Source organism: Pristiophorus japonicus, unplaced genomic scaffold (genome assembly GCF_044704955.1).
Source record: "Pristiophorus japonicus isolate sPriJap1 unplaced genomic scaffold, sPriJap1.hap1 HAP1_SCAFFOLD_113, whole genome shotgun sequence".
Classification (NCBI taxonomy): Eukaryota; Metazoa; Chordata; class Chondrichthyes; family Pristiophoridae; genus Pristiophorus; species Pristiophorus japonicus.
Genome location: NW_027250788.1, coordinates 2,031,864 through 2,044,537, shown reverse-complemented (window position 1 = coordinate 2,044,537; position 12,674 = coordinate 2,031,864).

Here is a 12,674-nt window from a genome sequence, read left to right as displayed (position 1 = left end):
ATGAGAGGGGACCTCATGGAAACGTTTAAAATTCTGTCGGGTTTAGACAGGTTAGATGCAGGAAGAATGTTCCCAATGTTGGGGAAGTCCAGAACCAGGGGTCACAGTTTGAGGATAAGGGGTAAGCCATAAAGGACCGGGATGAGGAGAAACTTCTTCACCCAGAGAGTGGTGAACCTGTGGAATTCTCTACCACAGAAAGTAGTTGAGGCCAATTCACTAAATATATTCAAAAGGGAGTTAGATGAAGTCCTTACTACTCGGGGGATCAAGTGTTATGGCGAGAAAGCAGGAAGCGGGTACTGAAGTTGCATGTTCAGTCATGAACTCATTGAATGGCGGTGCAGGCTCAAAGGGCCGAATGGCCTACTCCTGCACCTATTTTCTATGTTTCTATTTTTCCATGAATTATTATCTTGTCTCATTTTACACACTGCATTTTAGGACATTGCGACACCAGCCATTGTTAGATTTAGTCACACACCATCCTGACTTGGAAATATATCGGTCGTTCCTTCATCGTCACTGGGTTAAAAGTCTCGAACTCCCTCCCTAACAGCTCAGTGGGAGCACCTTCTCCACACGAACTGCAGCGGTTCAAGATGGTGGCTCACCACCACCTTCTCAAGGGCAATTAGGGTTGGCAATAAATTCTGGCCTTGCCAGTGACACCCAGATCCTGTGAACTCATATAATAAAACACTATTTTAGGAGTCTGGTTCTAAATATTCTTTGCTGACGACACCAGGAATCTGGGGCAACTTTTGTCAAATTGGGCTCAAAACTGGAGCGGTAATTCCTACCGTGCACAGCAAATAGAATCAGTATTAAAGATAAAATCACATGGTGCTCATTTTCAGAATCAACGCAGTAAAATTTGAAATAAAGTGAAAGAATTTCATCGTGAAAGGATTTGGAAATTAAATGTGACTTGTATTTCGCTCTTTAATTCAACTTTGTGGCGTCTGTCTGCCATTCATGTCTCTGTTGAATAAGGAAGGAGGGGTTTGACATTGACCAGACTGCACTGTTCCTGATATTTGTGGGTGATCGTTTACAATGAGATGTTTCTTAACTATTGGTTAGTGCCCACTTTTTCTCAGCCGTTGCTTCGTAGTACCAACTTTGTGAAAAGTTTGAATTTGTCTGAATGCTCTTGCTGTCTGGTGTTTTTGTTGTCATTTTCAATCCCCTTCTTTCGCAATGAAACAAATTGTAACCGTGTTTTTAAATTAGCAGTGTGAGAATTTTGCAGGGCATATTTAAATGCTTCACAAAACCTTTCCAATCACTTCAGTTACCAGGGTTCGATTCCCTGTTAGGGCAGTAATTTTGCTACCACTAAGTGAAGTAATTTAATTAAGTTACACAGATGACCCAAAGCACTTCAGACTGGTGTCAAAACAAATTCGTTGATAATTAGAAAGAAGGAATGTCAGAAGTTGGACTTGAGTTTCTGGGATGGAGTATAAATAACCCTCTGTGCACTGGAACTGGGAAGGGTGAATAATGAATGAGTTGTTTCCGGGTTTGAAATGCGGCCTAGATCTGCTGGTATTAACCGATAGCATTGTTGAGCAGAATGAAAGAAATGCTAACATGATCACTGAGGGTCACTCGAAACTTCAACAACTTCATTTTAATAATTTGTGAAACTTTAATCATTGAGGAAGTTTTATTCCCTTTCTGATTTTACACACTCTGTATTTTAGGAGGCTGGTTTTAAATGTTCATTGCTCATCATGGAATCAGAGAAGTTTACAGGACGGAAGGAGGGAATGAACAATTAAAATCAGTTTTTTTTACAAAAATAACATTTTCATTTGGGCTCGAACGAGGGATTTTTCGCGGGTGAGGCAAACATGATAACCGCTACACTACAGAAACTGCTGCTTAGTACAGCACCCAGAGAGAAGTGTTCAGCGACAAGCTGAAATGCTGAATCCGTTTCTGCAAAAAATTCCTTTCACAAACATTTCTCTGACCGAAACTGCACAAAACAAAAATGTTCCTTTCAAATGTGCCAATTATTTTCGTTATGCTTTTATTTTGCTTTCATGGGATAAAATAATTAATGATGCGATAATCTTCTTTTACACAATGAAAGAAATGCTAACTGAGAGAAAGTCAATCCGTCAATAATTTGTTCTGTGCTCTGCATGTTTGTCATGTCACCAAGTTTGCTGATGATACAAAGATAGGTGGGAAAGCAAGTGGTGAGGAGGACGCAAACAATCTGCAAAGCGATATTAATAGGCTCAGTGGATGGGCAGAAATTTGTCAGATGGAGTATAATGTGGGAAATATGAGGTTATCCCCTGTGGTAGCAATAATAAAAATGCAAATAATTATTTAAATGGGGAGAGATTACGAAATGCTGCGGTGCAGAGGGACCTGGGGGTCCTTGTACATGAAACACAAAAGGTTAGTATGCAATACAGCAAGTAATTAGGAAGGCCAATGGAATGTTAGTCTTTATGACAAGGGGGATGGAGTATAAAAGCAGGGAAATCCTGCTACAACTGTACAATTGTGAGACCACCAAGTGCAGAAACTCTAAAGGAATATAAGAAGTGCAGGGGTGCAATTTAAAAATATATCAGGAAAGCAAAGAGAGAGCATGAAAAAATGTTGACAAGTAAAATCAGGAAAAACACAAACTCAAAGACATTAAGTGTAAGAGGATAACTGGAGAAAGAGTGGAGCCTATTAGAGACCACAAAGGAAATCTGTGTGTGGAGACAGAAGCCGTGGCTATGATTCTTAATCGATACTTTGCCTCTTTTTCACAAAAGGGAGGGGCTGTTGATGTCGCACTTCAAAGACCGGACCTCGTCCGGGTGAAATGCGCCCGCACTGTCTCAGTTGCTTTTCTACCGAGAGCACCTCTGGTTCTTCTAATGAGTCGAGTCGAGTCGGTCTTAATTCAACATCAGCTCTTTATTTCTCCAGCATATGCACGATGTTTTATAAATATATTAAGAGCAAGAGAATAACTAAAGAAAGGGTGGGTCTATTCGATACCATGAGGGTAATCGGTGTGTGGAGGCGGAAGATGTGGAGATGGTTCTTAATGAATAATTTGCGTCTGTTTTCACAAAAGAGAGGGGCGATGCAGACACTACTATCGAGGAGAAGAAGTGTGAAATATTAGATGAAATAAACATAGTGAGAGATGAGGTATTAAGGGGTTTAGCAGCTTTGAAAGTGGATATCCCCAGGCCCGGATGAAATGCATACCAGGCTGTTAAGTGAAGCAAAAGAGGAAATAGCAGAGGCTTTGACCATCATTTTCCAATCTTATCTGGCTTCAGGTGTGGTGCCAGAGGACTAGAGGACTGCTAACATTGTACCTTTGTTTAAGAAGGAAGAAAGGGATAGACCGAGTAATTACAGGCCAGTCAGCCTAACCTCGGTGGTGGGTAAATTATTGGAAAAAACCTTAAGGTTAGGATAAATCTTCACTTAGAAAGACACGGATTAATCAACGACAGTCAGCACAGATTTGTTAAGGGAAGGTCGTGTCTGACTAAATTGGTTGAATTTTTTGGGGAGGTAACCAGGAGGGTCGATGAAGGCAAAGCATATGATGTAGTGTATATGGATTGTAGCAAAGCTTTTGATAAGGTCCCACATGGCAGACTGGTCACAAAAGTGGGTCGTAGGCAGGAAGCAAAGGGTAATGGTTGATGGGTGTTTGTGCTGCTGGAAAGATGTTTCCAGAGGGGTTCCGCAGGGCTCAGTACTAGGACCCTTGCTTTTTGTGATTTACATCAATGATCTACACTTGAATGTCGGGGTTATGATTAAGAAGTTTGCAGTTGATACTAAAATCTGCTGTGTGGTTGATAATGAAGAAGAAAGCTGCAGAATGCAGGAGGAAATCAAGCAACGGGTCAGGTGGGCAAAACAGTGGCAAATGGAATTTAATCCGGAGAAGTGTGAGGTCATGCATTTTGGGAGGGCGAACAAGGAAAGGGAATAGACATTAAATGGTAGGACACTGAGAAGTGTAGAGGAACAAAGGGACATAAGAACATGAGAACATAAGAAATAGGAGCAGGCCATACGGCCCCTCGAGCCTGCTTCGCCATTTAATATGATCATGGCTGCTCCGATCATGGACTGGGTCCACTTACCTGCCCGCTCCACATAACCCCTTATTCTCTTTTCGTTTAAGAAATTGTCTATATCTGTCTTAAATTTATTCAACGACCCAGCTTCCACAGCTCTATGGGGCAGCGAATTCCACAGAATTACAACCCTCTGAGAATAGAAATTTCTCCTCATCTCAGTTTTCAATGGGCGGCCCCTTATTCAAAGATTATGCCTCCAAGTTCTAGTCTCCCCGATCAGTGGAAACATCCTCTCTGCATCCATCTTGTCAAGCACCCTCATAATCTTAAACGTTTCGATAAGGTCACCTCTCATTCTTCTGAATTCCAATGAGTAGAGGCTCAACCTACTCAACCTTTCCTCATAAGTCAACCCCCTCATCTCCGGAATCAACCTAGTGAACCTTCTCTGAACTGCCTCCAAAGCAAGTATATTCTTTCATAAATATGGAAACCAAAACTGCACGCAGTATTCCAGGTGTGGCCTCACCAATACCCTGTATAACTGCAGCAAGACTTACCTGCTTTTATCCTCCATCCCCTTTGCAATAAAGGCCAAGATTCCATTGGCTTTCCTGATCATAAGTTTAATTTAAGACAGAGATAATCAGTTTCTTAACTGATAAGGAAATAAGAGGTAATGGGGAGCGGGCAGAGAAGTGGACCTGAGCCCATGTTCGGATCAGCCATGATCGTATTAAATGGAGGAGCAGGCTCGAAGGGCTGTATAGCCGACTCCTGCTCCTATTTCTTATGTTATGTTCTTATCACTTACTGTACCTGCATACTAACCTTTTGTGTTTCATGCAAAATTACCCCAGGTCCCACTGTACTGCACCACTTTGCTATCTTTCTCCACTTAAATAATAACTTGCTCCTTGATTTTTTCTGCCAATGTTCATAACCTCACACTTTCCAACATTATAATACATCTGCCAAATTTTTGCCCACTCACTTAGCCTGTTTATGTCCTTTTGCAGATTTTTTGTATCCTCTTCACACATTGCTTTTCCTCCCATCTTTATCTCATCAGCATACTTGGCTATGTTACGCTCGATCCCTTTTCCCAAGTCATTAATAAAGATTGTAAATAGTTGGGGCCCCAGCATCTATCCCTGCGGCATCCAACTAATTACTGATTGCCAAACCGAGAATAAACCATTTATCCCGACTCTCTGTATTCTGTTAGTTAGCCAATCCTCCATCCATGCTAATATATTACGCCCAACCCCGTGAACTTTTATCTTGTGCAGTAACCTTTTATGTGGCACCTTGTCAAAATGCCTTCGAGAAGTCAAAATACATCACATCCACGGGTTCCCCTTTATCCACCCTGTTCATTACATCCTCAAAGAATTCCAGCAAATTTGTCAAACATGACTTCCCCTTCATAAATTCCTGCTGACTCTGTCTGATTGAATTATGTTTTCCAACTGTCCTGCTACTGCTTCTTGAATAATGGACTCCAACATTTTCCCAACCACAGATGTTATACTAACTGGTCTATAGTTTCCTGCTTTTTGTCTGCCTCTTTTTTCAATAGGGGCATTATATTTGCAGTTTTTCAAACAGCTGGGTCCTCACAGAATCCAGGGAGTGCATGTCCACAGATCCCTGAAAGTAGCAGGCCAGGTAGATAAGGTGGTGAAGAAGGAATATGGAATGCTTGCCTTTATTAGCCAAGGCATAGATTACAAGAGATGGGGTGGGGATTTATTCTTGTACTGTATAAAACACTGGTTAGGCCACAGCTGGAGTACTGCGTGCAGTTCTGGTCGCCGTATTACAGGAAGTACGTGATTGCACTGAAGAGGGTGCAGAGGAGATTTACGAGGATGTTGCCGGGAGTGGAGAATCTTATCGATGAGGACAGATTTGATAGGCTGGGTTTGTTTTCCCTGGAACAGAGGAGGCTGAGGAGAGGCCTCACTGAGGTGTATAAAATTATGAGGGGCCTAGATATAGTGGATAGAAAGGGCCTATTTCCCTTAGCAGAGTGGTCAACAACCAGTAGGATAAATTTAAAGTAATTGGTAGAAAGTTTAGAGAAAAAATTTCTTCACGCAGAGGGTGGTGGGGGTCTGGAACTCACTGCCTGAAAGGGTGGTAGAGGCAGAAAACCTCACCACATTTAAAAAGTGCTTGGATGTGCACCTGAAGTGCCGTAACCTGCAGGGTTATGGACCGAGAGCTGGAAAGTGAGATTAGGCTGGATAGCCTCTTATTGGCCGGCGCGGACACGATTCGCCGAAATGGCCTCCTTCCGTGCTGTAAACTTCTATGATTCTATGAACTCCTTCGCAAAGAGTTGAGGTTCGTGAGGGGTGATTTGGGTACATCTTTCCTCACATGGCAACACTTCAAAGGTAACTCCATGGCTGTAAAGCGCTTTGGGGCGTCATGAGTTCCTGACAGGCACTGCAGAAATGCAAGTCCTTCTTTGCAAAAGTTTGACGCAAATTAAAAATTTGCGACAAATTGAGGGCTCGTGCGGGATTTGAACCCAGAAACTCTCGCAAATATCAAGTAACAACCCCAAAACTACAATCATACTCCAAAACCAACGAGCCAACTGCTTTGCAAATGTGGAGATAAGGTGTAACCATTATTGAAGCATTTCTAGTGTGTTTTGCTATTCTTGATCGGAGGAGCACATGAAACGGAATCAGTGACTTTGCCTTTTCGACATGTCTTCTGAAGCGCCGCACGGTCCCACTCCTGCAGTCAATGAGCTGTCGGGACGTTAATGTATCCATCATCATCATCATCATAGGCGGTCCCTCGAAACGAGGATGACTTGCTTCCACGCCGAAAAAGGATGAGTTCACAGGTGTTTCAATGAAGGACCCGAACGACATCCCAAAGGGTGGAAGATGCCTGTGCGTGGATTTTTTTGATGTGTGGTAGCCGTTGCACCCCAGCCATCACACGGGCTTGAGAGAGCGAGGTCTTGGTCCAGTGGCAAGGGTTAACCAAGAGGACTGGAGACCAGCTCTGCTGCACAGACCTAGTGCACACACATAACGCAGTGTGGGCTGGCCCGTGCTGCCCCTGGGCCCCTGGCTCCGAACTCATGCCTCCCCTGGGCCCTGATCACATCCCTCTACAGTCGCTCGCTGCTCCTTGGATAGGTTAGGTGAGTGGGCAAATGCATGGCAGATGAAGTATAATGTGGATAAATGTGAGGTTATCCACTTTGGTGGTAAAAACAGAGAGACAGACTATTATCTGAATGGTGACAGATTAGGAAAAGGGGAGGTGCAAAGAGACCTGGGTGTCATGGTACATCAGTCATTGAAGGTTGGCATGCAGGTGCAGCAGGAGGTTAAGAAAGCAAATGGCATGTTGGCCTTCATAGCAAGGGGATTTGAGTACAGGGGCAGGGAGGTGTTGCTACCGTTGTACAGGGCATTGGTGAGGCCACACCTGGAATATTGTGTACAGTTTTGGTCTCCTAACCTGAGGAAGGACATTCTTGCTATTGAGGGAGTGCAGCGAAGGTTCACCAGACTGATTCCCGGGATGGCGGGACTGACCTATCAAGAAAGACTGGATCAACTGGGCTTGTATTCACTGGAGTTCAGAAGAATGAGAGGGGACCTCATAGAAACATATAAAATTCTGACGGGGTTAGACAGGTTAGATGCAGGAAGAATGTTCCCAATGTTGGGGAAGTCCAGAACCAGGGGTCACAGTCTAAGGATAAGGGGTAAGCCATTTAGGACCGAGATGCGGAGGAACTTCTTCACCCAGAGAGTGGTGAACCTGTGGAATTCTCTACCACAGAAAGTTGTTGAAGCCAATTCACTAAATATATTCAAAAAGGAGTTAGATGAGGTCCTTACTGCTAGGGGGATCAAGGGGTATGGCGAGAAAGCAGGAATGGGGTACTGAAGTTGAATGTTCAGCCATGAACTCATTGAATGGCGGTGCAGGCTAGAAGGGCCGAATGGCCTACTCCTGCACCTATTTTCTATGTTTCTATGTTTCTATGTTTCCTTCGCCCCGATCTCGCCGCTCCTGCTGTATCTGCCCACGTTCCAATCACTGACCTGGACCTTGATGACGTCACTCTTCGCTGCCGCCGCCCTCCTGCACCAGCTCGCGCTGCTCCCTGGAGTAGTCTCCCGGGACCTCCAACCTGCTCCCAGGGTCACTCGCCGTTCCTTTTATGGTCACGACCTGCCGCTGGTGTTCTCCCGTTAGTGTATCCAGGCTGCGGGTGGCCACCCCGAGCGCAGCGGTGGGGTTTCTGCATTAGTTTTGGGTGGGGACAGTATCTTTCTCCTTCTCTCTTCCTCTTGTCTATATCCCTGTGCTTTTATTTCTCTATTTATTCCCCCTGTCTCAATTTCTAGGGAACAGGGAACAAAAGATGAAATGGGTGTCTCTGTGGAACAACTTCTCTCACTCAAATTTAGACGCACTACCGTTGCATCATGAGGTCCAGGCAGCTAGCCACTGATATTTCGGTTCATATATAAATATATATAAATATATCTACATGTATAATAACTGTTCCCTGGTGGTCGAGGGTTTAAGATCCGGTGAACTAATCTGGTTTCAATCCTCGAGCAGTTCATTGCATTAAAATAATTGAGGACTGTGAGACGATTAATAATTGCTGTAATCACCATGAATACCAATACTTTCTGTGATCGACAGAGCTTACAGACTATCTGGCTTCACCTGCCCTTTGCCGGGCATGTGTTCGGGGTTTAATTTTGTAAAACAGGCGAGTTCGGTGATCGCGGGTAGACGGAAGGAGCCTCTGTGGCCCCACTGTGAGGATGTGGAAGTGAACACGGTGGCTGTGTGATCCATGACATTTCTGTAAAGGGCAGCGGAGGAGAAGGATTGAGAACTTTCAGTGTGGGACAGAAGTTGTTTAAGGTGAGCCAACACATTCCCGATCAGCACAGAGGGAGCTCACTGGTCAGCTCCCCTTTGTTGGGGCTGCTGTGCCAGAGGTTTCAGTAGTACAGCGGTTATCACGTTTTCTTTACATGTGACAGGTCCCTGGTTCATTCCTGGCCACGAACTTTATGTTTAAACTTGCGAAAGAGGAACAATCAGAGGCGAGTTTATTCTCCTGGCAAATGCTGCCTCACCTGCTGTTTTTATTTTCTATTTATTCTCCTGGCAAAAGGGCTCCCTTATTCCTTCATTGCACTTTATTTCACTTCAAAAATAGATAACATTCAGTGAGAGAAAACGGATCCACCGGGGATCTTTCGCGTGTGAGGCCAACGTGATATCCGTTACACTGCAACCCATCAAAGGGCGAGAAACCACTGAATATAAAGGATGAACTCACAAATATCACGGGCAGTGCAGTCTGGTCAACGTCAGACCCTCCTTTCTTATTCAGCAGTGGCATGAACGGGAGTCAGATGCCACAAAGTTAAATTAAAGATATAAATACAAGTAACACTTCCAAATCTTTTCACTGTAAAATTCTTTCACTTTAATTGAAATCCTACTGCATTAAATCTGAAAATGAGCACCGTGGGATTTTATCCTCACAACTGATTCTATTTTCTGTGCACGGTGGGAATTACCGGTGCTGTTAAATTTGACAAAAGTTGCCCCAGATTCCTGGTGTTATCGGCAATGAAGATTTTGAACCAGACTCCTAAAATACAGTGTGTAAAATGGGTTAATATGCATAAGAACATAAGAACAAAAGAAATAGATGCAGGAGTCGGCCACACGCCCCTCATGCCTGCTCTGCCATTTAATACGATCATGGCCGATCCGATCATGGACTCAGGTCCACTCCCTGCCCGCTCCCCAAAGCACAGGAGAAATGATTGAAGTATCCGACTGTCCCTCAGTTAGCATTTCTTTCATTTTGCAAAAGAAGGTGAGGGGTTAATTAATGATGCTTTCCCGTGAAAGCAACACAAATGTTTCAGAAAAAAACATCCGGTGACTGGCAGTTGAGCGCTGCTTCTGACACCTGGTGGGAATGGGCGGGGATTTTAAAGCCATTTGTATTGTGAAACCTTCATATAGACGAACATCCGACATTCCCTGTGTCGACGTCGTGGCGCAATGGTAGCGTGTCTGACTCCAGATCCGAAGGTTGCGTGTTCAAATCGCGTCGAAGTCACTGTATTTTTGGAAATTGTTCTTCCAGAATTAATATTTTCTTTGCTGTTTGGCAATAACCAGAACTTGCTCCAAGGTCTGTCTCACTGTTTCTCCGGTGTCAGGTCGAGATACGCCTGCTGCCCTCATTTATTTCATGTGACAGGACACAACAGTTCAAAATCACCCTGCAGGTGGCCACACCCAGCACTGAATAGTCAGGATGGCCGAGCGGTCTCAGGTGCTGTGCTCTGTTCGCAGTCTCCTCTGGAGATGTGGATTTGAATCTGACATTTCCTACTTTTAATCATTAAGTGAAACTCATTGTTTGACATCACAACTAACTCCTAAAAACTGGGATTCAGCAGTTCACCTGCTCGCTTCACATTTCCGTCTGACCAGGTGCTGAAAGTGGAGATGTTTCCACAGTGGAGCGGTTCACATGTTTGCCTCACAAGTGAAAGCTCACTGGGCGGGAATATTTTCTGTAGCTTTCTCCTCATGCATGCTCAGGGGCGAGTTTGTTCTCCTGTGAAAAGTCATAAGATCATAAGCATGGAAGGATTAGGGGCCGGAGCAGGCCATTCGGCCCCACAAGCCTGGTCCACTATTGAAGAAGATCCTGGCAGTTCCTCGACAGCAAATTTGAACATCTGGTTATGTTCCCAACATCATTTGAACCGCAGTGTTTCTGCAGCGTCATTGTTATCACGTTGGCTTCACACGCGAAAGGATTCCGGGCGGAATGTGATTTTTGAGACTATTTTTGCCGTGAAATAAATTGAACAAAAGTCGCCCCAGATTCCTTGTCACATGAGCAATAAACATTTTAAACCAGTCTCCTAAATACAGAGTGTTATGTCTTGAATAATGAATCTGACCAGATACTGCAAACTGAAAGTAAGGTGTGACCGTCTTCCTTTATTACAAGTCTCCAGTGTGCCTCTCCAACCTGTGAGACCTCCTGATGGATTGTGGGATCCCTTGGGACTCCAGTGGATGAGCCCTCTGATGGTTAAACAAGGTATTCACAGGTTTATACATGTAACAACACTCCCCCCGCAACCCGCCCCCACAAGCCTCCCCAAAGTCAGTCGTGTAACTATTTACAATTTGAGTCAATCTGTGGCCTTCCTTTCCCTGGCTGATCGTCTCGGTGCAAATTCTGGTTTTGGTGAGTCATTTGTTGGGCCCTCGCTGGCCTGCTGGGCGTGGTGAGTCCTGCTGGGCTGCTGCGGGTGATGGGTTCTGCTTCGTGGTCAACCGCTGGGTTGATTGCCACTTGTGTCTGTGTTGGAGGAGCGAAAAAGGTAGAGTCTATTATGGGTTGTTCTGGATAGTCCATGAATCTGAGTTCGGTTTGGTCCAAGTGTTTCCTGCAGGTGAGTCCATATGTAAGTTTGACCAGGAACACCCTACTCCCCTCTTTGGCCACGACAGTGCTGGGAAGCCACTTGGGACCTTGTCCATAGTTCAACATAAAAACAGGATCATTAATCTCGATTTCGTGTGACACATTTACTTGATCATGACATGTATTCTCTTGAAGCCGCCTGCTCTCTACCTGTTTGTATCGATCAGGGTGAACTAACGAGAACCTTGTCTTAAGTGCCCTTTTTTTGAGCAGTTCCGCGGAGGGAACCCCAGTGAGCGAGTGGGGTCTTGTGCGGTAACTAAGCAGGACTCGGGATAGGTGACTCTGCAGTGAGCCCTCAGTTACCCTCTTCAAGCTCTGCTTGATTGCTGCACTGCTCTCTCTGTCTGACCATTGGATGTTGGTTTAAACGGGGCAGATGTGAGATGTTTGATCCCATTGCGTGTCATGAACTCTTTGAACTCAGCACTGGTGAAGCACAGCCCATTGTCACTGACAAGAACGTTATGCAGGCCGTGCATGGCAAACATGATCTGCAAGATTTCAATGGTGGCAGCGGACATCATCTCACATTCAATCCACTTGGAGTACGCATCTACAACCACAAGGAACATTTTACCCAAGAACGGGCCTGCATAGTCGACGTGTACCCTAGACCACGGTTTGGAGGGCCAAGACCAAAAACTTAGCAGCGCCTCCCTGGGTACATTGCTTAACTGCGAGCATGTATTACATCTGTGAACGCAGGACTCTCAGTCCGCATCGATACCGGGCCACCACATGTGGGATCTGGCTATCGCTTTCCTCATTACAATGCCTGGGTGGGTACTGTGGAGGTCACTAATGAAAGTATCCCTGCCCTTTTTTGGCACCACTACTTGATACAGTCTGCCTGTATGGATATTTTATCTCTGCGCCGCTGGTACGGCTTTATTTCTTCCTGCATCTCTAACGGAACACGAGACCAACTCCCGTGGAGCACACAGTTTTTTACAGAGGACAATGAGGGATCCGGGCTCATCTAGGTTCTAATCTGTCGGGCGGTAACAAATGCTTCCATTACCATAACTAAATCTGGGGGCTGTGCCATC